This window comes from Balaenoptera physalus (assembly GCF_965194825.1).
Source record: "Balaenoptera physalus genome assembly, chromosome: 1".
In the NCBI taxonomy this organism is placed as follows: Eukaryota; Metazoa; Chordata; class Mammalia; order Artiodactyla; family Balaenopteridae; genus Balaenoptera; species Balaenoptera physalus.
Genome location: NC_138882.1, coordinates 81,336,385 through 81,363,851, shown reverse-complemented (window position 1 = coordinate 81,363,851; position 27,467 = coordinate 81,336,385). Strand labels below are relative to the sequence as shown.

Here is a 27,467-nt window from a genome sequence, read left to right as displayed (position 1 = left end):
AAGAAAAAGAAATAAAAGGAATACAAACTGGAAAAGAAGAAGTAAAACTGTCACTGTTTGCAGATGACATGATACTATACATAGAGAAGGCTAAAGATGCCACCAGAAAACTACTAGAGTTAATCAATGAATTTGGTAAAGTAACAGGATACAAAATTAATGCACAGAAATCTCTTGCATTCCTATACACAGATGATGAAAAATCTGAAAGAGAAATTAAGGAAACACTCCCATTTACCATTGCAACAAAAAGAATAAAATACCTAGGAATAAACTTACCTAGGGAGACAAAAGACTTGTATGCAGAAAACTATAAGACACTGATGAAAGAAATTAAAGATGATACAAACAGATGGAGAGATATACCATGTTCTTGTATTGCAAGAATCAATATTGTGAAAATGACTATACTACCTAAAGCAATCTACAGATTCAATGCAATCCCTATCAAATTACCAATGGCATTTTTTACAGAACTAGAACAAAACATCTTAAAATTTGTATGGAGACACAAAGGACCCTCAATAGCCAAAGCAGTCTTGAGGGGAAAAAACGGAGCTGGAGGAATCATACTCCCTGACTTCAGACTATATGACAAAGCTACAATAATCAAGAAAATATGGTACTGGCACAAAAACAGAAATATAGACCAATGGAGCAGGATAGAAAGTCCAAAGATAAACCCATGCACCTATGGTCAACTAATCTATGACAAAGGAGGCAAGGATATACAATGGAGAAAAGACAGTCTCTTCAATAAGTGGTGCTGGGAAAACTGGACAGCTACATGTAAAAGAATGAAATTAGAACACTCCTTAACACCATACACAAAAATAAACTCAAAGTGGATTAGAGACCTAAATATAAGGCCAGACACTATAAAACTCTTAGAGGAAAACATAGGAAGAACACTCTTTGACATAAATCACAGCAAGATCTTTTTTGATCCACCTCCTAAAGTAATGGAAATAAAAACAAAAATAAACAAATGGTACCTAATGAAACTTAAAAGCTTTTGCAAAGCAAAGGAAACTACAAACAAGATGAAAGGACAAAAAAAAAAAAAAAAAAAGATGAAAAGACAACCCTCAGAATTGGAGAAAATATTTGCAAACGAATCAACGGACAAAGAATTAATCTCCAGGGCTTCCCTGGTGGCGCAGTGGTTGAGAATCTGCCTGCCAATGCGGGGGACATGGGTTCGAGCCCTGGTCTGGGAAGATCCCACATGCCGCGGAGCAACTAAACCCGTGCGCCACAACTACTGAGCCTGCGCGTCTGGAGCCTGTGCTCTGCAACAAGAGAGGCCGCGACAGTGAGAGGCCCACGCACCGCGATGAAGAGTGGCCCCCACTTGCCGCAACTAGAGAAAGTCCTCGCACAGAAACGAAGACCCAACACAGCCGAAAATAAATAAATAAATAAATAAATAAATAAATAAATAAAATAAAATAAAATAAAAAAAGAATTAATCTCCAAAATATATAAACAGCTCATACAGCTCAATAATAAAAAAAAAAACAACCCAATCAAAAAATGGGCAGAAGACTTAAATACCCATTTCCCCAAAGAAGATATACAGATGGCCAAGAAGCACATGAAAAGCTGCTCAACATCACCAATTATTAGAGAAATTCAAATCAAAACTACAATGAGGTATCACCTCACACTAGTTAGAATGGGCATCATCAGAAAATCTACAAACAACAAATATTGGAGAGGGTGTGGAGAAAAGGGAACCCTCTTGCACTGTTGGTGGGAATGTAAATTGATACAGCCACTATGGAGAACACTATGGAGGTTCCTGAAAAAACTAAAAATAGAATTACCATATGATCCAGCAATCCCACTACTGGGCATATACCCAGAGAAAACCACAATTCAAAAAGACACATGCACCCTAATATTCATTGCAGCACTATTTACAATAGTCAGGTTATGGAAGCAACCTAAATGCCGATCGACAGAATAATGGATAAAGAAGATGTGTTACATATATACAATGGAATATTACTCAGCTATAAAAAGGGATGAAATTGGGTCATTTGTAGAGACATGGATGTATCTAGTGACTGTCATACACAGTGAAGTAAGTCAGAAAGATAAAAACGAATACCGTATATTAATGCATATATGTGGAACCTAGAAAAATGGTACAGATGAACCAGTTTGTAGGGCAGAAACTGATACACAGATGTAGAGAACAAATGTATGGGCACCAAGGGGGGAAAGTGGTGGGGGGGGGTGATGAATTCGGAGATTGGGATTGACATATATACACTAATATGTATAAAGTGGATAACTAATAAGAACCTGCTGTATAAAAAATAAATTAAATAAAATTCAAAAAACAATTACATTACCAGATATATCTGGCTCCTATTGTATGAATATCTGACAATATCAGGCCTCTTGGTGAGTGAGGAAGAGGATGTGTTCACTTTTTTCTTCATGGGTGCCACCAAGTGTCGCTCTTCTCCAAAACTAAGGTCAGTGCTAATGCAGGTACCCTTAGCTTCCCAAATCCTGGGACGTCCAGGATTTGTTACCAACTCTGTGCCAGTCATGGGGGGCATTGCAGGCATCAACAGGGCCTTGCAGATTCTCACTTAATCTGCAATATTTCTTTACCTCCAAGGTTGGCCAACCTGTAAGCTTCAGGGGGGTGGTTTTACCACTACTCCGTGTCTTCCTCTACCATCTCCCTCCATGAGTTTCTCTTGTTTATGGTAACACATGGTCTCTACTTGTGGTTCCAGTATTTGTTTAATGGTGCACACAACAGCCATTCAGTCCCCAGAAGGCTTGTCTTACATGGTGCAGAAGGGCAAAGAGCTACCCAAAACCTTTCTCCTTCTAAGAAAGACTCTATTAGGAAATTGTATTTCCATGGAAGTGAGTTAAAAAACAAATTCCTGTAGGGAGAGTTACTGAGACTTCATATGAAAGAACTCACTGAACACTGTAATTCTGGTTCTCCATCTCATATAACCAGATTTAAACTGCAATTATTTCCTCAATGAGCATTATTAAGATATCATAATTTTCTCTACAATATCCTTTTAAATTTGAGGGTGTATTTTGAAGACCATTGTAACTTAATGGGGATATATTTCTACTTATTTATACTAGAAGCCAAAGAGTGTGGGAGTCATGGTGAAGGTTATCTCTTTCCTAACTACATTTAAAAAAATTTCATTGCACAACACAAAGTCAGCCTTTCCTCAGTATCTTTTTTTCTATATCTTTCTCCCTCAAAATTGCACTCAGTATAACAGCTATTCCTTTCAAATATCTCTTCCAACACTGTTTTCCCTAACTCTTCTCTTTCATCACCTCTTCTCCTATCTCTAACCTCCCGTTCTCTTTCGTTCAGAATTTTTTTTTTCTACTGTGTTCCTTCTCTGGAAATCAATCACTCCCCTCTCAGCTCCTTCTAGTTCCTGTGACCTCAATCAGGCCTGGACACTGAGCAAAGCCAGCAATGAATTTTACTTAGAAAGAGGAACTAGAGGAAGGGCATGTATAGTTATATTTCAATATCTTCCTAGGCACAATGCAGTTAAATTAACAAAAATCAACATAAAGAATACATTGCAGTGATAGCAGATTGTTCAGAAACAATTATATCACTAGTGGCATTGGAAAATCGTAGTTTTTCAGAAAAATAATTTTACAATATGTGAAAGGATCCGTTCAAATTCTTTCTGATTCAGTAATTCCATTTCAGAAATATGCCCCCAAGAGGAAAGTAAATGTCAAAATGTGTAACGATGTCTGAAGCCGTGCACTGTGAAGTGAGGTGACAGAGGGTGTCATAAATACGATACCTGATTCACAGTCAAAATAATAATAGGAGCTGTCTATATAGGATGCAGCCCCAGAATCTGAATAAAAACAAAGTACTCCCATGCTGTGAAATGTAAGCACACAAGATTCAACATAGAATAGAAGGCATATGCCATGGTCTAGTTCTTCCCAACAGGAGTCCGGAAGAGTCATATGTAGATTTGTTTTGATAAAGTTTGGTAGTTCCCGGTTCCCAAGAGGGCACCTAAAGCGTAACAAGTGGCAATCAGTGAGCTATAATGTTGGAAACCATAATATCAAATAGCAAGTAAAATATCTGGATTGACTGTCAATAGTTCTCAGTCATTTTTCCTCCCTAATACTTTTAATGGATATCATATGCTCCAATCAGGCAGAGAAGCTCACTAGAACTAGAAAAGTTTTTCTCAATTAGTTGGATGTGGCAAGGATGTGCAAAGATGGGTAGTAGGTGGAAGGTAAAAAGAGAAGAAGAGAGCAAATTAGTCTCCTTGAGCTTCTAAGACCTGTGTAGTCAGAAAAATCCACTTTCTTCCAAGATTTTGATATTGATACATACCCCTAGGTCACTTCACCATCACCCTACGTAGCCTTGGAGAATCACTGCCCTACACTAGGATCAAAGTTTAAGTATGTGTATATGCGTCTCCAGTACTATCTGTAGAGAAGAAACATCCTTCTCAACTGACACAAGACAAAGTTGGAAAAAACTTGTACTTCCAGTCAATGCTTCCGAAAGTATTCCATGTCATGACATTTTGGGGATAATTTGGTATAAACTGGAGGGGATCTGAAGGCCCAAGTGAGGCTGCTGCAGCAGGAAATGAATGGTCCAGGGGTTCCAGCAACTTCAGGCACCACCCCAATCAACTAAGGGCTTAGGGGATCAATATCTCACCTGGAGCATTGGGTCACAGTATAACAAAAGTTGGGAAAGTCTGTTTAGAGGAGAGGGGATCAAGGTCTACCGCAGTCCAAGTGACTTATCTATCATAAGCCCTTTACTCTGATTCTATGTTTTTTAAACATTCCAATGGCTGGATGAAACACCCCAACACAGGGTGTGGGAGGAGCAGTTAAATCCTCCATCCCTCGTTGTTCTCATGGACCACTCAGTAGCAAGATGTTTCACTGCAGCCTCTCCAGAGAAGTTTTGCCAGCCAAGTGGCTGTACCTGTTTTGTGACCTTACTGCCTTTCTTCACGCCTTTTTTATGATCAAGACCAGCATGACAATGCACCACTTCATGGTCTCACATCTCTGCTGGCCTCATGCCCTTCTCCCAAGCCCTTGTCCACTTGAGTCAATGCTGCCCAAATAAAGGGTCAACAATTTAATCCTTGCCTCAGGCTCCAATGTCTAGAAACCTCGGGCTAAAACAGCCATTACACTTTCTCTCCTGTTTTCTCTCTTTTTACCTAAACTGAGTTGTATTTTTCTCACTTGCGATCAAGAAGCCTGACAACTTTAAGCTCAGTACAAATGTTTACACCACTGGATTTGTTCCTAGCACCCTATAATATTCCTTTGATCACTTTATCACAATTTTTAATGTCTGTCTTCCTGCGTTAGACTCTAAGCATCATGGGAATAAGGACCATATATTTTTTTGTATATTACTAAAAAGTCAGCATCTACCACAGAATTCAGCATAAAGTAGGCAATCAGTAAATATTCAAATTTTTTAATGAATAACTGAATTAATTAATTAATTATATCTTTCAATTACCTTGGGACTAAGCTATAATAGTTCAAACAAGTGTTCTAAACCTTGAATGATATATTCAATACGCAAAACTTTTAAAAAATGATATTTGGGTTTGTAAATGTGTCTTCTGTGAGTCTGGCCAATGAGAATTAATCAAGCTGTATGTGTTTAGCGCTGATACTAATAAATTTGAGTTACTAAATCTAAAACATACACAAACATGTTTTAGTAGTTACCAGCTCTGAGATTTGGGGTATGTCATTGAAACTCTTGGATATGATCTTTTCATTCAGCAAATGATAATGAGTGTTTTCCTCTGCCAATCTTATAGGCAGTTTTAAAGACCCAATACTTCAAATGATGTGAATGCTCTTTGTACCTGTGAAATGCTGCATATATGTTGTGTTTGTCATGAGTATGACTACAAAGGACAACCACCACATAAGGAAGTTCCAGCCTGAAAGAATGATCTCTGACTTTCTAACCCAGCAATGAGAAAAGCAACTGTATAATATTTTTGAAAATGATTTTCTACATTGCTTAACTTTTTATTGTAACATTCAGAAGAATTTTAACTGTTCTTTGTCTACCTTCTACTACCTGGACGTGGCATTAGGGTGGAAGTGGGGAAGGTGTTAAATTTCTTAACATAATCAAGGAGCACAGTAAAGTATTTTTCTCTAATAAAAGGGCTGTTATCTTCCTAAGATAAATTTTGTTTCCAATCTCTAGACTAATTGATATAAGTTGATATTGACATTAAGTTGAAATTAACTAGTAATTTCTTCAAACACATGTAATAGGATCAGACTATAATGCTGCTTTATAACCTGCTTTTGTTTGCTTAGTTACAAAACAAACATGTATAGCTCTACATCAAAAAAAAAGGATTTTTCCTTCATACATAACAACACATTTCATTTTTTGAATGTACAATAATTAATCTAACCAATTCCCTAAAATTAGACAGTTTCATTATTTTTAGTATAATTAATACCCCAATAGTGAAGTTCTTTTGCAACCACCTTAGCTTGATATATTTTGGGATTAAATGCAGGACATATAGTACTTTAGATTTTGTAAGTTAGGAATTTACAAACATAAAGACACTGTATTTAGCATCAAGTTTTTTTTTTTTTAAAGGAATTCCTTTATTTTTATTTTATTTATTTATTTATTTTTGGCTGTGTTGGGTCTTCGTTTCTGTGCGAGGGCTTTCTCTAGTTGTGGCAAGCGGGGGCCACTCTTCATCGCGGTGCGCGGGCCTCTCACTATCGCAGCCTCTCTTGTTGCGGAGCACAGGCTCCAGACGCGCAGGCTCAGTAGATGTGGCTCACGGGCCCAGCCGCTCCGCGGCACGTGGGATCCTCCCAGACCAGGGCTCGAACCCGTGTCCCCTGCATCGGCAGGCGGATTCCTAACCACTGCGCCACCAGGGAAGCCCCTAGCATCAAGTTTTTAATCAGTATTTTTCCATGAAGGGAAAGCAATGATAATTGCCTACTGAGAAGTATCTCCCTAGGAAAAGATACAACTCATCCCTGGCAATCCCGTCTACCCAGTTACTAATGCCTCTCCTAACCCATGGTTTCTGTCTCTAGATGACAGTTGTGGAAATTTATCAGTCCTGACCCAACAAAAACCCTGGCTCCAAGATCATGACTACATTTTGTTAGAGTGAAGAGGGAAGAAGTAGAGGGGCTGCAGGATCCCTGAGCTTCCTCCTTCACACGCAGCCTCTCACAAATCAGAAATGTCCTTGTTCCTTCTGGGAAACTACAGCAGCTTTATTCAGAAACACAGAAGTTGTGCACTGGTTCTGTACCCAGATATTTGCTTCCTGGGGGGTAGAGAAAAGGAAGTGGTTTCAGCAATACCTCCTGACATCTGTGCCTCTAGTCCAATCTACTCTGCCTGTGCTACACTAGTCTCTGTCAGCAGTTCATATGTACTGTCCTATCTTCTCCTTTCTAGGCACAGAACACCCCCCAGGTAGAAAGGAAAAAACAGAGACACCCTGAATAGGGCCATCTGAAGTAACATATGGAGTTTGACATAAGCTGAAGTGTAATCCCTTTCCAAGTCAGTGAATTGAGGGTACAATAAGACTAAACTCTCAAACACTGATATTATTCATTCTTTCCACTGATGTTGAACATTTGCATGTAGGAGGCACTATTAGACCTGGATGATATAACAGGAAACGAAGGAGAAAGTCTTTGCCCTTGTGGAGCTTATATTCTAGTGGGAAGAGAAAATGTAAACAAAATATATAGCATTTCATATATTGATAAATGCTATTTTTAAAGAATGTAAAGGAGATGGAGGAGAGAGTTGCTATTCCATATGAGTTAGTCAGGCAAGGCCTCACTGATAATGTTCCCTATGAACAGACATGTGAGAAAATGAAGGGATAGACCACACGGTTATCTAGGGGGGAAATAGTCTAAGCAGAGGGAACAGCCAGTGCAAAGGCCCTGAGACAAGAGTGTGTTGAGCATTTTCACAGAATAACATGAAGGCTCCTGTGGCTGAAGTTGAAAGCATTAGGGGAAAGCATTAGGAGATGAGGTCAGAAAAGTATATCTGGATAGCTAGATGACATTGGTAGAGTCTAATAGAACACTGTGAAAACCTTTGTACTCTTTCTCTAATGTGAGATGGAAAATCACTGGGTGCATCTTAAGAGAAAATGAACATAATCTTTCTCAATCCCTGTTCAGCTGCTTGAGTGTAGGCTTTCCTGCGTGCCACAACTACTGAAGCCCGCGTACCTAGAGCCCGTGCTCCACAACAAGAGAAGCCACTGCAATGAGAAGCCCATGCACTGCAACGAAGAGTAGCCCCTGCTTGCCACAACTAGAGAAAGCCTGCACATAGCAACAAAGACCCAACGCAGCCAAAAATAAATTAATTAATTAATTAAAAAAAATAATAATAATGCTGAAAGTCCTAACCACTGCAATAAGACAAGGGGGAAAATGGCATACAAACTGAAAAGGAAAAAAATAAAACTGCCTCTGTTTGCAGATGACATGAGTGTCTACATAGAAAATCCCCAAGAATATACAAAAAGAAAACCCCCAAAACAAAAACAAACACACAAACAAACAAAAAAAACCTCCTAGATCTAATAAATGAGTTCTGTACAGTCAATGGATACAAGATCAATGTGCAAAAATCAACTGCATTTCTGTATACTGACAGCAAACAGGTAGAAATATAAATTTAACACATGCTATGTACTTACTAATTTGTTAATAAGTACAATTTGTTAATTGTTCTGGGATTGTTTTTGCAGGGTTCTTTGTTGTTGTTGTTTCTTTCTTCTTCTTCTTTTGCTTTCTTCCCTGTGGTTTGATGACTATCTTTATTGTTATGTTTGGCTTCCTTTCTCTTGTTTGTGTGAGTATCTATTACAGATCGTTGGTTTGTGGTTACCATGAGGTTTATATATAGCGATATTTTATATATATATATGATTATTTTAAGTTGCTAATCTCTTGAGTTCAAATGCATTTTAACAACCCTCCATTTTTACAACCTGCCACACATGTGTTTACAGTTTTTGACATCATATTTTACATCTTTTTATTTTGTGTATCTCTTAACTATTTATTATGGATATAGATGATTTTATGACTTTTTTACCTTCCTACTAGCTTTATAAGTGATTAATTTACTACTTTTACTGTGTATTTTACCTTTACCAATGAGATTTTTCCTTTCATAATTTGTATATGTCTAGTTGTGGCCTGAACATCAGTTTAAATTTTATTTTGGTATCTCTACTCTTGGAAGTGGGACTTTGATATCCCCATATTCCAACATGACCTCATCTTGGACAATACGTATATGACACCTGCTTCTGAAGCCTGACTCAGAGCCTTTGTGCTTGTACTTATACCCTTTCCTGATCATCCTCAGTCCTGGAGAAAGACAGGAATTCCTACTAGTGCAAGGAGGCATCAGAACTTTGAGGATTTAGGATATTACTATAAATATGACCTTGCTATAGTCACTGAATTCACCATGGGTCTCCCCATGTTTACTTTAGGCTAATGGCCAGACCTAGAATACAACCTAGAATACATCACATACTGGCCAAATGTACCACAGATTCCAGGCTGACCCTTCACATTCTGTACTAGACCTTGAGATACCACTCCAAAGGAAAAAGGAAGATTTTGAAAATATTTCTATGACAACATCAGTGACCTGGGTTAGGTGGAGGGCAGGAGACCATTGTAGGGAAAGCACCGATAGAGACTGGACGTATCACATAAATTCTGCCACCTGCAGTATTCCTAGAGATCCTGGGAAAGATTACTTCTCTCTCAAATTTCCCTAGAACCTGAGAGGGGGTTATTTCACATTTAATTGGATCTTTTCCCTGAAGCTCCACAGTCTCTCTGCTCCAGTGGTTATGATAGACCTGCCAAACAAGGCCTGCTGTCAAGAGAATTGACTCATTGCCTTCATGACTCTTCCCATTCTCCTGGCAATCTCCTCCATTCTGGAGACATGGAGGCAAGACAGGTAAACATTCACAACATTTCTCAGAGCATTGCAAGATTTAAAGTTTGAAAAGTCCTTCCTATGCAAATTGCAGAACCTTCACCCCCTAGTGTATAAATAGTTTCATGAGTTCCCCTCCTCTTCATTCTTTTGAACCTCTGGGTACTATGGCACCATAAGACAGAAATCTATCAGATGCCTCTTTCAGTGGCAATTGACTATCCAGTCCCTTTTGCCAAAGTTTACAGGAATAAGCTTCCTGCTCTCCAGCTTATGATTGCTCTGAGGACATACTAGTCCCTACCTCTGACATTTGCCCATTCTCTTGGTTTTAAGTGAGGTTTTCCTCACCCAACCTGGGAGGGTCACGACATCTATAGAGAAGACGTTGTGTGTGGAGCTGGAGGATGTGGGGCTAAAAGATGCTCCAAGATCTCTATTTTCCCTAGCTGGGAGTCCTTACCAAGAGGGATGGAGGATGTTCTGGAGAATAGGAGCCATGAGAGCTCTGAAAGCTTAGGAGTCCTATATTCTCTTATTTGGATAATAAACTGGCAAAAGCAAACCAGGTTTCTTTTCATGTCTTAAAATTCTAATTAACAAAGAGAAGAGCCAGTTTTTACCATCCACTAAGAAAGTTGTATTTTTCAGGAATTTGTCCTTTGTATAATAGTCCATCTCTATCTTGTCTAGCCTTTGTGCTACATAGCAGTAGGCTAGTGGCTCTTAATCTGATGTCCCTGGATCATTTATGAAAGTTTTGAGCCTCCCAAGTTATCTGAAAAATTTCTACCTTTGTGTCTTTGTATATTTGAGAAGATAAAGTGTCCATATGTTATAGCAAGATCTCAGAGGAACATGTAATAATGAATACTCATCAAGTTTGCAGTTCACCTGCCCCTTAACTGTCATGTCTTACTATTAAATCCTTGATTCATGGTTGGAATGTTCCAGTGGCACCATTTCTTCTCTGTCTCTGGTTCTGTCATTCATTCCCACTTTTGTCATATAATCTTGTTCTTTCTCAAACATTGCTTTGACTTAAATCACCTTTATATATCTACCTCTGAATAAAAGCTTACCCAGAACATTTATTTGTCACTCTTCTGGAGGGTGAAATGTCAAAGGTGTTATAAAACAGAATGTATATGTATCTATATGGATGGAATTTCTTTGTTACCCTCTCTTCTTCCATATATTCAACAAGGCAGGCCTGGAGTCTGTGCCCTCAGATGCTGCCTCCTCCAGCCTCCTGATCCCCACAGATGCCAAACATAAACAAATCAACAGAGAAAGACCTGCACCTAGTAGCTTAGACAAGCTCTAGCTTGTTTCAATGCTTATGCACACATCTGTATTCCAGGGGTAGACTGACTCAGGGAAAAGGCGTTGTAAAGTCATAAAGGTCTATAGCCTAGGCTAAAAAGAGCTACCTTTGGAATCTGGATCTGAAATTGTGTTGGAGGAGGTAACCAAGAGGACGTGACCTCCAGTTGACCTGAGACCTGAACCTGGGCAATCAGAAGCTCTTCATGCCCTCCACTGTATTTGAAATGTACATCCTGCCCACTGTCCTCACAGTGGGAGCTGTTTTCAAGGATGCAGCCTTGACAGAACAATGTGTTGTTGAGAGCATCTGGAGAGTATACATGACTGAACCCAGTTAAGGCCTCTATATAAACTTATAAGATTCGGCAAGAGGGTGCAGAAATCTACTCATCTTGTAGCCATCCAAGACAAGCCTCATAAGTAAATTTCCTTGCTTGTTAAACCTGCCACCTACCAGTCTGGAGTGCTTTGCCTCTTTCTTCCGTCTCTCCTTGCCTTCCGTGTATGGGGGCCAGTTTGTGAACCAACAATTGGTGAGCCAGCCAGGAGACCAACGTAACGGGCCTTGGGAAACTGACATCTATGGGGGAAATCCTGAGTTGGCCATCGACCTCTACATGTGGAGGGGTGGCTTCTGTGTTAGATGTGTGTGGACTGCCAAGTGAGTACAGGGATGCCCTGAAAATGCCACCTGCTTTAATACATTTGTTTGAGAAACTACACATAGTGAATGCACTGTGGCAAAGAAGAGAAATGAATGGCTGCTTCAGTGGGCTGGCCTCTACTTGGGCAGTTAGGCTGGCCACGAATACCCAACTGGAGGCTGAAGCCTGAATTAGAAAGTTGGAACAAGAGGTGAAGTTAGAGAAGGATGTGCTGTTGTCCACTGTTGTGCTAGCTCAGGGCTGGCAGAAAGGTGGAAGAGCAGAATAATCAGTTGGAGACCTTGACGCGCTGTTTTACAAAGCTAGGAGGGCACAAGCTGCCACAGGTTAAGGTCCAAGTGCTTGTGACAAAGCCTGATTAAGATGCTAAGAGGTAAAATCCCTGGGAAAGTGAGCAGAACAAGGGGAAGGATATTATGATGATTGACCATAAAACAGACGGAGCTCCTCATGCCATCTGAGCCCTCATACAAAGGAAAATTTTAAATAACAATTAATCTAGACTTCCGATAATAGAGAAATATAGCCCAAAACACCTAGGAGAAATCTTGTGTATGTGTGTCTAAAACTGAAACTTCATTTTATTTCATCTACTAAAAGGACAAAGTTTTCTTATATTATTGGTCAAATAAAAATTGATGCTAAACTTTCTTTAGGTTTATTTTATATAAATATATGTTATTAACATAAATGTTCTTACAAAAGTGCTTCATCTTCAAGAGACTCATGGGAAAGACTCTTACAAATAAGGTTTCTGATAACTAAGATCGTTTTGCCTTCACATGGACCTTTCAAGAACTTCCCCAAGGTTGCCTGCACAGTTCCACAATATGTCACGGGATGGTAATTCAAGATCTGTCTTTCCTTTTCTTCCTCACATCAGTAAAATGGGCCCATTACATTAATAACATAATGTTAATGTGAAGACTTGCCTCTGCTGCAGGGCACTCTGTAGGCTTTGCTGAAACATCTGCAAGACAGAGGATAAGTAGTGAACCTGCAAAAATTCAATGCCTAGGCACTACCATGAAGTTTTGGAAGTTGTTTGGTCAGGTAAGATGTGCGCTGTCCCAGAAGCTGTAGTTGATAAGATGCAAGCCTATCGAACTCCTAAGAATGTAAAAGAGATGAAAACCTTTGCAGGGATTTGGGGGTTTGGGAAGACTTTTATTCCCCCCCGGCACAGTGCCTCTGTCCCTTATACTGCCTAGTAAAAAGAAGGCATATGGGGGGCTGGGGATCAGAGCAGCAAGCCACCTTTGAGAAGGCAAAAATACTAATGAAACAAATTAAAGCTCTGGGCATCTCCCAAGCGGGGCTACCATTTGAGTTAGATGTATCGGTGATTCTGGAAGGTGTGAGTTAGGCACTGTGGCAGAGGCAAAAGAAGGAGAAAGTATACTTAGGATTCTGGAAGGAGGCAGAAACCTGACAGACTCCCACAGAGCAACAGCCCCTAGCAGTGTACACAGCACTCCTCAAGGTACGGCATCTCACAAAGGAAAAGCACATCACGGTAAGAACTTCCCTTCCTATCAGGGCGTGGATTAAAAATATGTTCCATCAACCCACCTCTGCCATGGCTCAAACCCCCACTCTAACTAAGCTGCAGCCTATTTACAGCAAAGGAGCACCCTATCCGCCAGCCCACTGTCTCTAAAAACGCGGGCACTACTAGGCCTTGTAGTGTATGTAGTTTCTCCAAATACCACCCCTCTGTTCCTGTGGTAGCCCCCTGCAGCCTATAAAAAGTGAATGAATAAAATTCCCTCTATGTCTGGTATTCAGATGTCTGCAAACACAGCAGCCAGTGGGCTAGCCTCAAGCAGTTTGGCTGGCGATCATTCATGAACTCGGGCCATTAATCCCTTGTACTGACTGCTGGGCTTTTCTAATGAGATTAACCCTATGGCTTGAACAATGGGGAGCCAAGGGGTGGACGATCATACATAAGCCCTTGGGGGTCAGGGTATGTGGAAAGACATTTGGGTTCACCTGCAAGAGCCTGAGGCCATCCTCACTGTCTTCCATGTTCCAGCTCATCAGACACTGACATCTCTTGGCAATCAGGAAGCTGTTGTCCTAGCTTAGGTACAAGCCCTAGCAACTGTCCCTTCAGTAGATACAGCAGATTGAGTGCATAAAAAGAGTGGCCACCGCAACACCTGGGTAGGATGGCATAGTGCCAAGGATGCCAGGTTGCCTTTAAAATATAGTGACTTGGTTAATACAGTAACAGCGTGTTTTGTGTACTCTAAACAACATCCAAGGCAACGGCCAAAGTAGTCTGGAACCATCCAGCAGAGTTTCCAATTTGTGAGGGATTGACAGATTGATTATATTGCCCCCCTCCCTCTCAGTGAGGCTTCTAAATATGCCTTGGTTTGTGTGTATACTGTGTCTGGCTTAACTCAAGATCTTTCCTGTTGCCAAGCAAATCAGGCTACCACCATTAGCGGATTAAAGAAGCTGAGAACTATGTAAAGGTACCCTCAGCAAATAGACATTATTTAAGGGTCACATTTCAAAAGTCATGATATGGGAAGAAGAACAAGACCTTAAGTGGAGGTTCCATCTCCCCTATAACCTGCAAGCAGCAGGTTAATACAAAAGAAAAATAGAATATTAAAACAGCAGATTAAATTACTAACAGGTAAACCCACCTTGGCTGGGTGAACCAAAGTCACGTCCCAGGCTTTCATACATTTGAATGATTAACCAGCAGGGTCTGTTGCCCTATATGCCGAACAGGGGACCCCTGCTGAGGCACTAAATATCGTAAAGGTATGGGAATCACGAGAAACAGCCATTGGATCAATGAACTATGCTGCTGAGAATATCAAGCCCCATCATGCCTAGGTAAGGAATTGTCCACTGAAATTTTCAGTGGGACATCCTGTCATTGGGCCCTTTCCAGATTCTTAGACAGCAATATCATAGAATTGAATATGGCCTCCACAAGATTCTTAGGCAAGCAAAGCTTTTTATTAAAAGAGATAACTTGTGCAGAAGGGCGAAGGCAGAAAAAAAGTGCCAGCTCCCCCAGTAGAAGGGGCAAGTTGCTTTTATAACAGAAGTGAGGTTTTGTCTCATTTCCAGAAATCATCAGACGTCTTTGATCTGCAGCAGGTGATCAAAGGGTGGCTATCAGGAATAGGGAGTGCTTCTGTGAGGGGAAAGAAATGCATGAGACTTTTCTGCAAGAAAGCACAGGAAGAGGTAAGTTTAAAATTTATAGTTGAGTTTCTTGTCTTGTGGCAACCAGGTATACTCATTAGTGTAACAGAGATAAAGCTAACTTTTTATTCCTGGGAGCCTAGTTTTTTGTCTCTGGAACTCTGCTCCCCAGGGCCTTTGTTCTTTAGCTGGCAAGGCCTGTTTTGCCCAAGGTCGTTCCCTGGTCCTTTTCCAAAATGGCTGCATTCTTGTCTTCCTGTCTCAGTCCCACCAGAATGGGTGAGATACTTTGCACCCCTGGGTGAGGGAGAACTACTAGATCTCCATTGGGGTCCAATTGTCCTGCTACAAACTGGACTTGTTGAAACACACTGTAGCTGGAATGGGATACACACCATTAAAAGAGGAGAAAAGGTAAGGGTTCTGGTCTGGCATATCCTACCCCCAGACCATCTCCTCATGCCTGGCAGTGCTGTCTCACCCAGGGCACAGCCAAGTCAAGTTCTTAAAGCTGCCAACCTCATTCTCCTCGAGGTCGGGTGGGCATGTTCTGTTTTCCATTAGTACGGTCAGTTTGGCTGCTGTCTTTGTTCCCTCCATTGGCCTGGAGGACATTACAGAATATATAGAAGTTCTTACAGAGTTCACCCAGCAAGGCTTAAATGACAGCCAGCAAAGCCTGTCCTTACCGAACACTGAAATGCTCTCAATGGAGGAGAAAAGTTGCTCTCCAAAATAAAATAGCCTTGAACATTATTATTGCCTCGCAAGGAGAAACCTGGTGCCATGATCCAAAAAGTGTTGTATGTTCAGAGCTGGATCTGCTAATGTTATCATCTTTAAATCATATAAAAACACAAGTAAGCAAACATCCTGAATGATCGGACCCCCAGCTTAGGGGACTTAGTAAATCAGTGGTTTGGATCATGGGGCTCTTAGTGGAAAAAACTGTTATTTATTTTAGGAATCATTATCTTGATCTGTGTTTTCTCTTACAGGTGCCCGTATTGCTGCTGTGGTATCTGACTCTGGTGCAGCCAGATAACCGCTAAACGAGCCACCTCCACGCTGGTGAGACCCCTTGCTGACCACTCAGGGCACATCGTGGGAGAGGGGACTGTGTGAAGTTGTAAGAGTCGATCACGAGGGGTAAAATGTTGGAGGAAATAACCAGAGCACATGACTGCCACTTGACCCAAGAACTGGACCAGGACAATCGTAGGCGCCTCACCCCCTCCCTGTGCTCCCACAGTGGGAGCCATTTTCAAGGACACAGCCTTTGAGAGAGCAATGTATTCTTGAGACTCTCTTGACAGTATATGTGCCTAAACCCAGTTAAGGCCTCTAAATAATCCCACATACCGCGGAGCAACTAGGCCCGTGAGCCACAACTACTGAGCCTGCGCGTCTGGAGCCTGTGCTCCGCAACAAGAGAGGCTGCGATAGTGAGAGGCCCGCGCACCGCGATGAAGAGTGGCCCCCGCTTGCCGCAACTGGAGAAAGCCCTCGCACAGAAACGAAGACCCAACACAGCCAAAAATAAATAAATAAATAAATAAATAAAGATATCTAAATAAACTCAAGATATGGTGGGTAAGGGCAAAAATCACTCACTTGTGGCCACCCAAGACAAGCCTCATGAGTAAGTTGCCTTGCTTATTAAACCTGTCACATACCCATGTGGAGTGGTCTACCTCTTTCTTTGGTCTCTCCTTGCCCTCCATGTACAGGGGCCATTTGTGAGCCAAGAAATTGCTAGTGAAGAAGAGTTCATTTGCCTTGTTTATTCCATTGTCAATATTCCTCCCTAATGTGGCTGACTGAGGATGATCAAGGTGCTCAGTTTTGCCTCACCCAAATATCTTCTTGGTCTCATCTCAACAACCCACACATTGACAGTATCAGGTGGGGAACATGGAAAAAGAAAGGTTTTTGCTGGGAAGGAGCTTCTAATGCTGGTATAAGCTTTTTTCCCCCCATTTAGGTCTACACTAGTTACTCTCGATTTGAGCCACTCTCACCCCACCCCAGACCCATGCTCTGCCCTTCTCTGCTGCTCTGTGCCCTGGGATGCTGCCCCCTGCAGACTGCATCAGCCAGCCTGTCTGGTGTACAGTTGGACTCCATCAGCAGGAGGTGCTAAGGGGAGACCAGGCAGCAAGGTGAGGCCAGGGCATTCTCCCCCTCCCTCTCAGTTTCAGTGTCTCATCTCCAGCAGTAGTTTCATCCTTCCACAGTCACAGCTCCACCTGGCGGCCCCTCCTTGGTGACTCCAGTTCTCACTGGGCTCTTGTAACTCTCCTTCCTCCCCCTGCTTCTTCACGCTGCTTCTTCAGCTGAAACAGTGTCCCACTGTGACTGGCCTCGGGGTGACCCATCATGTTTAGTTTGTTGTTTCAACCCTGTCCTCATCTCTGTGAGTCAGTCTTTTCGTTAAAGTCCCTTCTTTTAAGCACTAGGCTGATTCTATTTCCAGCCTGATATAAGAGCTCTCTCTCAAAATTTATTCTTGAACTTTGGAGTGTGAGGAGACACATGTGACCTGTCCTGTGTGTGTTAAAGGTCTTCAGACCACTGTAAAGTAATTTGGGGCTAATGCCTCAAGGTTAATACCATAGAGTGTATTACTTCTTCCATTCTGCTTGTACCCGTCTGGAACATCTCATGGGCAGGGGTGACTTGGGTTGGGCAGAATTTGTATCTTCCTGAGTCCCCGGACTACATAATACCAACTAATATCATCCTAATCCACCATTATTTTTAACAAATGCTTATTTATTTCTTCATGTGGTCTGGGCAGATCTCCAAAGAGAGGCATCCATGAAGTGTTAGCGTAGTGTCACAATATTAGGAATTGCATAACAGACCATGCATTCTGAGGAGTAAGGGGGCTTTCCCTTTGAAAGAGACCATGAAGGTAATTTGAACTTTAGCAGGTACAGAACTAAATCAGCAAAGTCAAAACAAGTTGGAAAGCTTCCCTAGAGGGACTTTAGCTATAAGGTGAAGACATCTTACATTTTAAGGAGAATTTCTAATCAATACACACATATGTGAGAAACTCTGTAAAGAAGAACATTTATTTTCTCAGCATATGTGGGGCTGGGGGTGGGGACAATGCTGATTGTCAAACAGGGAGCTTTCCTACTTCTGTTTTTTCTGTTTCTATAAAATCCCTGCTGAACCACAGTGCCCAATCCCGGCTTCCCAGTCCATGGGGATAGTCTGTGGATTCTGCTCTAGGACCTGAGCTGCACCTGTCACTGGGAGAACTTCTTGCCTCCAACCTCATGTTGCTGTGGCCATTGCTTCTGGTCCTTGGTGGGTAGGATGCTGGAGCAGGATTTGGGGGCAGACAGGGCAGAACCACCTGTGCCTGGGCATCCCAGAACCTCTTCTTCTTCTGCTGGGCTGAGTAGGGATGGGCTTCAGCTTCTAACTCAGGACCGATAGGTAAAATGCAGATGGGTACTGAGCAGAGCAGGGTTCCCAGGAAAAACAAAGTACTGTGAGTTTCTTTTCCAAATACTGATGCCTTCTCCCTTTGTTTAATAACCATTTCTACTTTGATCTCTAGGAAAATTGGAAAACTTCTTAAAAGGACATCAAAGGAATTTTCTGTTCGGGTAAATTCTATTTCTAGCCCATTTAAATCCTACTCTGCCCCCAACCCCACTTCCACTTCAAGCTACCACATTTTTGGCTAAGCTCTAACTTTCCTAGACTTAAATTTTGGAGAGGCTTCAAAGATGATGAGATGAGATTGTGGTTTTTGCTGAATAATATGACTCTTGTATATGGATGCAAATACAGTACTAGATGTAAACAGGGAAAAAGGGAGAAACAGTGTCAACTAGATGTGAGAGGACACCTCCATTTCCTTCCTGGCCCTTCCTGGCTTGTGTGTTGCCACCAGGCAGGCAAAATATCTCAAAAAAAAAAAAAAAAGTCTTAAAAAGAGAAGGTGGAAGAGGAGAAAATAAATCACGAAACTTCTGAGATTTTACCTACAAAATAACCAACTTCTGGTAAGTGAGATGGACTGTATTTATAAATTTTGGTCTTACAAAACAAGTGTTTGATTCTACGAGAGTGTTGCTTGCGAGTCAGGGAAGAAGGAAAGATGGAGGGGAAAAATAGGAGGGAAAATAAAGACAGGAACTGAGGGAGGGAGGATAGAAGGGAAGGGAGGATGGGGGTAGAGGGAAGAAGGGATAGAAAGAAAGGGGAGAAGAGAGTTGTTGGGAAGGTTCTTAGAGGGTTATAACTTTTTTTAAAAAAGATCTTTATCCTGGTCCTGTGGTAACTCTCTGACTCTTCTCTCACAGCTCCTCTCAGGGTGCAGTCAGGTGAGTTACTTGCTTTTTCGTTCTTTTCAGTCTCGGGGAATCATACTTACTCTTCCATGCAAGGAAGGTACCGCCTCTCCCAGCCTCCCAGGTATCAGGGTCTGGACTGGGGTAAAGAGAGCAGGAGGCCAGTGTCTCACCCTAGTCCCAGCCAGGGCAGGAATACTCCAGTGTCACATTCATCTTTGTTACCTGCCTGCTTGATGGGCGAAAGACCCTACCCTGACCCTCCAAGGCAATGAATTCTTTTCCCTTTACTGTTAAGCCCTGGGACAGGAAAGAAGTTAACTGTGAAGGAAAAGCAAACAATGCAATGTACTGTTGGGAAAATGTTCTCCTGGTTCTGGCCACAGGAGCTCAACGGCCTCCACCAGAAGCACTGGAGGCAGTGATGGAAAAATATTTATAACAGAGAGAAAACCAGTGGGCTAGGGAGATGCTCTGCATCAAACAAGAACTTCCCTCAGTCTTTTATTTGGATTGCAAACTACCTGTGCCTAACATGTTTTCCTTCCTTTCCTTTTTTTTTAAATTAGAATTCTAATGTAATGAAATAAAGAGGAAAGCTTTGTTTTATATTAGACTGGAAAGTTACATTTTCTTCCTGAATCATTCCTTTGAGAGAGTATTCATTCTATTATAGGGAGGGGAAGTGATACTTATAAATCTAGTACTTTTATGTCTGATGATATAAATTCCATTATATCTAACATAATTTTAAGCAAGAGTGTTCTTAACACATTAGAGGGTCTCTGAGTCAGCCCCATAGGATCCAGTGAACTCCCTGAAATCATGGTAAAATGTGTGCATATGTACAATTGTACCTTCCTCTAGGGAAAGGGTCTGTAAGTAATATGTCAATGTTAAAGGCCACTTATGGTCCAATCCTTGTTCCAGGCTCAGTGTAACCTGGAGTCATCATTTCTTATTCTCTCTTGCCCTGTCATTATTACCAAGTTGGTCACATAAATCTTATTTCTCAAGTATTTCTTTAATCAAATAGATTTCATCTCTATAATCTTTACTGGAAAACTTGCCCAGTCTCAATGTGGAGGAAGAAAACTTTTGGCCTCCAGGAGGGCTTAAGACTTCTTTTTCTTTATCAATATTTATGCCCCCTTGCCCTCCACCCCAACCTCCTAGTCTAATGGTGGAACTTTCAAAGTGGCTAAAAAGTATATAGTAGTTGTCTCTGAACTTATTTGATCACTTTGCTCTATCAAGAAAAAAATTTTCAGCATGCACTTTAAATGTATTACATAGATATAGATCCCTATATTGATGGTGAATGTTGTAAAACATACACAAAACAGAATATTTTGGGGCTTTCCTGGTGGTGCAGTTGTTAAGAATCCGCCTGCCAATGCAGGGGACACGGGTTCGAGCCCTGGTCCGGGAAGATTCCACATGCCACAGAGCAACTAAGCCCGTGTGCCACAACTACTGAGCCTGTGCTCTAGAACCCCCAAGCCACAACTACTGAGCTCACGTGCCACAACTACTGAGCTCACGTGCCACAACTACTGAGCTCACATGCCACAACTACTGAAGCTCACGCGCCTAGAGTCCGAGCTCCACAACAAGAGAAGCCACCGCAATGAGAAGCCCACGCGCCGTAACGAAGAGTAGCCTCCGCTCCCTGCATCTAGAGAAAGCCACACACAGCAACGAAGACCCAATGCAGCCCAAAAAAGTAAATAAATTTAAAAAATTTTAAAAACACAGAAAATGTTTTAATGAGGAAAGATGAGACAATGTTTAATATAATACGAAAGCTCTAAATGCTTTTTCTCCACCTCCTTATGGATCCCACTTTGCATGTTTTTAAAATTGAAGTATAGTTGATTTCCTATTTTCTGTTAGATTCTGGTTTTCAGCAGAGTGATTCAGTTATACATATATAACTGAATATATGTAACATATATATTCTTTTTCATATTCTTTTTCATTATAGGTTATTACAATATATTGAATATAGTTCCCTATGCTATATAGTAGGACCTTGTTGTTTATCTATTTTATATATAATAGTTTGTATCTGCTAATCCCAAACTCCTAATTTATCCTTCTCCCCCTTTCCCCTTTGGTAACCATAAATTTGTTTTCTATGTCTGTGGGTCTGTTTCTATTTTGTAAATAAGTCCATTTGTATCATATTTTAGATTCCTCATATAAGTGATATCATATGATATTTGTCTCTCTGACTTACTTCACTTAGTCTGATCATCTCTGGGTCCATCCATGTTGCTACAAATGACATTATTTCACTCTCTTTTATGGCTGAGTAGTAGTATTCCATTGTATATATTGTATTGTATATACAACATCTTCTTTATCCATTCATCTGTCGATGGACATTTAGGTTGCTTCTGTGTCTTGGCTATTGTAAATAGTGCTGCTATGAACTTTGGGGTGCATGTATCTTTTTGAATTAGAGTTTTCACAGATCCCACTTTGAAGACTGGATCTTGACACAATGAGAGAAGACCCTGAGAGCTGGCACTCCTTCCCTCCACCATAAATTTGTGGCTGGAGGGGTGAGCTGGGCAGACAGCCTAAGCAAACCCTCTCAAGTCCAGTCTCTTTCTCCATTCCATTCCTTCATGTCTGACACCACCTCTGTTTTACACTGAAGGGGAATGATCCAAAGTTCAGGCCTGGGATTAAGATTTTTATCAGAACAACAAACATTTTCTCTGTAATTCATCCCAATGTGCTACAATTCCAAATTGATTTTTAATAATTTCTAGCTCCATTGCCAACTGAAAAATTTCCCCCCAAAAAGCTCAAGGCTGTAGGGCTGGGTCACAGAGCAGTGTGGTGGCTGGCTATTTCTTCTTCAAGGATGGCCACACCCTGAGGTCAGACTGGCGCTCACCAGAGTTTTGGATCTCATCAATACGGAAGGAAGACTCAGGATATTCCTGGTGTGAAGCGATGACAGCATCTCACAGTGTCTCAAAGCAGAGTCACCGATCCTATATACAAGTGCAGATTGAACATCAGCGCTGGACTGCCAGGCTGGGTGGGGCAGAGAAGAACAGTAGCTCCCAATCAGACCTGCGTTTGTCTTTTCAACTGTGCTTCCCCCATCCCCGTGGGTGTGGGGGCTACAATGACCCACCTGGGTTCTGCTTTATTACCTGCTACCATGGCATCATTTCCCAACAGCTTTGCTCTCCCTCTCAGAAAATAATCCCTCCCTGGAGCATTTATGTATGCCTAGCACTGAAGTATGCTCAGTGAACCAAGAGATCAATAAATCATGGTCTCTGTCTGCAGAGAATGACCCCTAACTAGGAGGAACATTTAACCCAGGTAGAGCCATGAAGGAACAAAGTGATGATGGTGATAATGATGATGAGATGATGATGATGACGATGATGATAGAAGCAACAATAACGATCCCCAGCATTTATAAAAAGTTTACTAAATGCTAAGCCTGAACCCAAGCTGTTGTACTCAGTTCAGAACCCGTCTGATGCTCAGAAATATTTGCAGAGGGGAAGACTTGTAGGAAGTTTACCAAATACTAGGAAGGCACTGCTCAGAGCAGTTTTATGTTTAGCCCTCAAAGCAACCCTGTGAAGTAGGGTGAAAGTATCTGTAAAATGGATACTATTGTCATCCCCATTTTACACATGAGGGACTGAAAGCACAGAGCTGTTAAATGGCCTGCCCAAGGGAACCCAGCAAATAAATGGCACAGCTGGAATTTAAACCCAGGCACTCTGGTACCAGTGTTTGCCCTTTTAACCACCTTGCTACATTTCCTACCTCAACCAGGCCCGTGGAGGGTGGTACCAGTAGTAGCTACCATTTGCTGGACATCTCCCGTGTAATGGGTTCTTTATACATCTTGTATCTTGTTTCATCTTCATGAGAACCCTAAGAAGTTGGTATGATTATCCACACTTTATCTTTGAGAAAACTGAGGATCAGAGAGATTAATTTATCTACCAAGATCATGCAATGAATGAGTGGCAGAGGTGGGTGGGGACTCCCCAGTCTGTCCCCCTCCCACCATACCCACTGCCCCAAGTTTATCTGGAGATCAGGAAGGAGCAAGATCACTGTAGGCTGTGGGCATTAGTGAAGGCTGATGAGTGTGGAGAAAGTGCAAGTTTGAATTTTTGGCGTGTTCAGTAGCAGGGTGATGCTTCCTGAAGGCCCTCAGCATGCACCTCCCCGATAAAAACTACACCTCTGCCTAAACCTTCTACCAGCTCCACCTGCCATAACGCTCAGCAGGTGGTAACAGCCTCCACATCAGGCCCTCACCTGCCCTCTTATGTTTACACAGGAATCCCCGTGTCTGGAGTGTTCCTGGAGACCCAGCCCCAGGGGGACCAGGCGGTCAAAGGGAAGATGCCAGTCCTTGTCTGCTCTGTGGCTGAAGGCACAGGGGACACCACGTTCTCCTGGCACAGAGAGGACACGAGGGAGAGTCTGGGGCAGAAAAGTCAGCGTTCCCAGAGAGCAGAGCTGGAGATCCCTGTTATCAGGGAGGGCCACGCAGGGGGCTACTACTGCACAGCTGACAATGGCTACGGCATCATCCAGAGTGAGGCGGTGAACATCTCCGTGAGAAGTAAGTAGCATTCTCCTAATTAGCCAGAGAGTCCCAACTGGGGTCAGTTTCCTTCTGTGGCAGTGAGGATGGTCCAAGGATGATACGGAACGGGGCCGTGAAGAGGTTAAGAAGCCATCTGGGGCTTCCCTGGTGGCGCAGTGGTTGAGAATCTGCCTGCCAATGCAGGGGACACGGGTTCGAGCCCTGGTCTGGGAAGATCCCACATGCGGCGGAGCAACTGGGCCCGTGAGCCACAACTACTGAGCCTGCGCGTCTGGAGCCCGTGCTCCGCAACAAGAGAGGCCGCGATAGTGAGAGGCCCGCACACCGCGATGAAGAGTGGCCCCCACTCGCCGCAATTGGAGAAAGCCCTCACACAGAAACGAAGACCCAACACAGCCAAAAATAAAAATAATAAATTAAAAAAAAAAAAAAAGAAGCCATCCGAACATGCTAGGATTGTTACCGCCATGGTGGTGGCGGCGGTGGCAGTGGCTACGGTGGCGGAAGAGCTAAAGGAGGATGGCAAGGGGAGACAGGAGGCAGGCTACGTGGCACGGCCAGAGGCACGCGCTCCAGAACTTATCAAAACTCTACGGGAACTGTCTCTGCAGTGTTAGATCAGGAGGTGCGACAGCGGGAAAGAATCCCTGGGGCTCGAGGGATACTGTGTGGACACTTGGGTGAGGATGGAGTGGGTTATAAGTCTGTGCCGGCACGAGAGACCCTCTTTGATGGACGGTCCTGCCTTTATCCGTTCCAGTGTCACATCCTGTCCTCACTTTCAGTACTTCTGGGGCCCAGGTCTTCACTGGGGACGTGGTGGAGCTTCGCTGTGAGGACAAGAGAGCATCTCCCCCCATCCTATACCGGTTTTATCATGACAATGTCACCCTGGGGAGCACCTCGGCACCTTTCGGAGGAAGGGCATCCTTCAATCTCTCTCTGACCACAGGGCGTTCTGGGAACTACGCCTGCGAAGCCGACAACGGCCTGGGGGCCCAACGTCACGGGAGGGACATGTCCAACGTCTCCTTCCACAGTACTAGCTGCCATTATGCCAAACCATGGCTTGTGTGTCCTTTCCATGGATTTTTCCTCTCCCTCAGGGAATCGAAGCTAGCCTAGAGAGGCTGTCAGCTCTCCCAGCCTCTCCTCCTCATTGGTCTAAACAACAGCATCACTGGCCTTCCTGTTTCCCTGCCACTTACCTCATCAGATAGGTGTGAAATAGGTACTGTACTAGGATCAAGGCAGTACTGGAAGTGGGGTAAGTGTACACTCAGAGCTCTCAGCGAGCAAGGAATTACAACCAAACCTTGTAAAGACTTAAGGAAAAAGTAGAAACCCCATGAACAAACCAGATTCTCGGATTCAAAACTTTACTAGGATTATCTCATTTAATCTCCATTAACAACTCTCATTTTACTAATGAGGAAACAAAATTTAGAATAAGTAACTTGCCCACCGTCACACAGCTAATAGGTGCAAAGATAGAACTTTAGGCTAGGGCTACAGAATTGAAAAACTTTGCTCCCTGCCACTATTTTAATATGATGGTTATATAATTTTTTTCCCTTTAATTTATTATTGTGGAGAAGTGCATTAATAGATTTCCTAATATGGAACAATTATTGAATTCCTGCTATAAACCCTTCTTAGTTGTTATATCATCATAGGTAGCAGCTACGTACAACTTACTAATATTTATTTCAAATGTTTGCATCTTTATTTAAAAGTGAGTTTTATTTTTTGAACTAGTTTTGGTTTCAGGGATAGGTTAGCCTCATAAGAATGTTTTCAGAGGTTTTCCATATTTTCTGTGCCCTGCAGCTTAAAACCATATTGGAATTATCTGCTATTTGATAAGTCTTTGGAACTAGCCCAAACAACATTCTGAGCCTGTTAGATCTTTACTTCCATTGTCAAATCTTCTTTTTTATTAGTCTCCAAATTTTTTATCCTTTGTTAAAACAATTTGGATGATTTTACCCAAATTTAACACGTAGTATTCTCATCGAATTTTCAGACAGCCTTTATAGATGTCATTATGCTCTCTTCTCATTTCTGGTTTGTGTGACCCCTTTCTTAATCATATTTGCCAGAGGTTTGTCTTTATTCCTCTTTTTAAAGAGCCAGGTTTGTTTTTTTTATTCAAATCTATTTGGTGTTTAGTTTTCTAATTCATTTATTTCTCCTTTATCTTCAGTATATCTTTCTTCCTTTTTAAGTTTATTTTATGTCGTTCTTTAATGTCTTATTCATTTTTCATCTTTATTTGTTTCCTAATAAATGCATTTAAAACTGCGTGGTTTCTTCTCAGTACCATTTTATCTCATCCTACAAGTTTTTTTTTTATTTTAAACTTTTGGGTTTTATTTATTTATTTATTTATGGCTGTGTTGGGTCTTCGTTTCTGCGCGAGGGCTTTCTCTAGTTGCGGCAAGTGGGGGCCACTCTTCATCGCAATGCGTGGGCCTCTCATTATCGCTACCTCTCTTGTTGCGGAGCACAGGCTCCAGACGCTCAGGCTCAGTAATTGTGGCTCACGGGCCCAGTTGCTCCGCGGCATGTGGGATCTTCCCAGACCAGGGCTCAAACCCGTGTCCCCTGCATTGGCAGGCAGATACCAACCACTGCGCCACCAGGGAAGCCCGCATCCTACAAGTTTTGATGTATAATATTTTTATTTGTTTAATTTCCAAAGCATGTGAAACATGTTTCACATATTTATTTTATAACTTGAGACAATTTCTTATGAATACATTTTTATCCTCTATTTTATTAATTTCTTATAGATTTCTTTTTAAAAAACTTTTCATTATAGATTTTTTTTATTATCCTTGTATTAAATTTTATCAAAGAATATGGTCTGCATAATTTTTACATTGGGGATTTACTGAGAATTTCTTTATGACCTAGCACACAGTCAACAGTTTTCTAAATAGTATAAATGGAATTTGAAAAGAACGTGAATTTTCTCTTTAGGATATACAAAGTTCAGTATTTATTTTTTTGTTAAATTAAGCTAGCTGCTTGATTTATTCAGTTTCTATAGAGTCTTACATATGTTTGCTCTTTTTAATCTATTAATTTTTGAGAATCATATTCACATTATTACCTATAATTCTTTTTTTTTTTTTTAATATTAATTAATTTATTTATTTATTTTGGCTGTGTTGGGTCTTCGTTTCTGTGCGAGGGCTTTCTCTAGCTGCGGCAAGTGGGGACCACTCTTCATCGCGGTGCGCGGGCCTCTCACTATCGCGGCCTCTCTTGTTGCAGAGCACAGGCTCCAGACGCGCAGGCTCAGTGGGTGT

At 41.9% G+C, this 27,467-nt stretch overlaps 1 pseudogene across 1 annotated transcript; it reads left to right on the top strand.

Annotated features, from left to right (window-relative positions):
• The first annotated feature begins 1,476 nt into the window (after positions 1 to 1,476).
• On the top strand, positions 1,477 to 27,275 carry LOC309655038 (Fc receptor-like protein 2 pseudogene; annotated as a pseudogene). The gene is made up of 3 exons: positions 1,477 to 24,169; positions 24,762 to 24,775; positions 24,911 to 27,275. The product of its transcript is annotated as an Fc receptor-like protein 2 pseudogene (transcript).
• Positions 27,276 to 27,467: the final 192 nt, after the last annotated feature.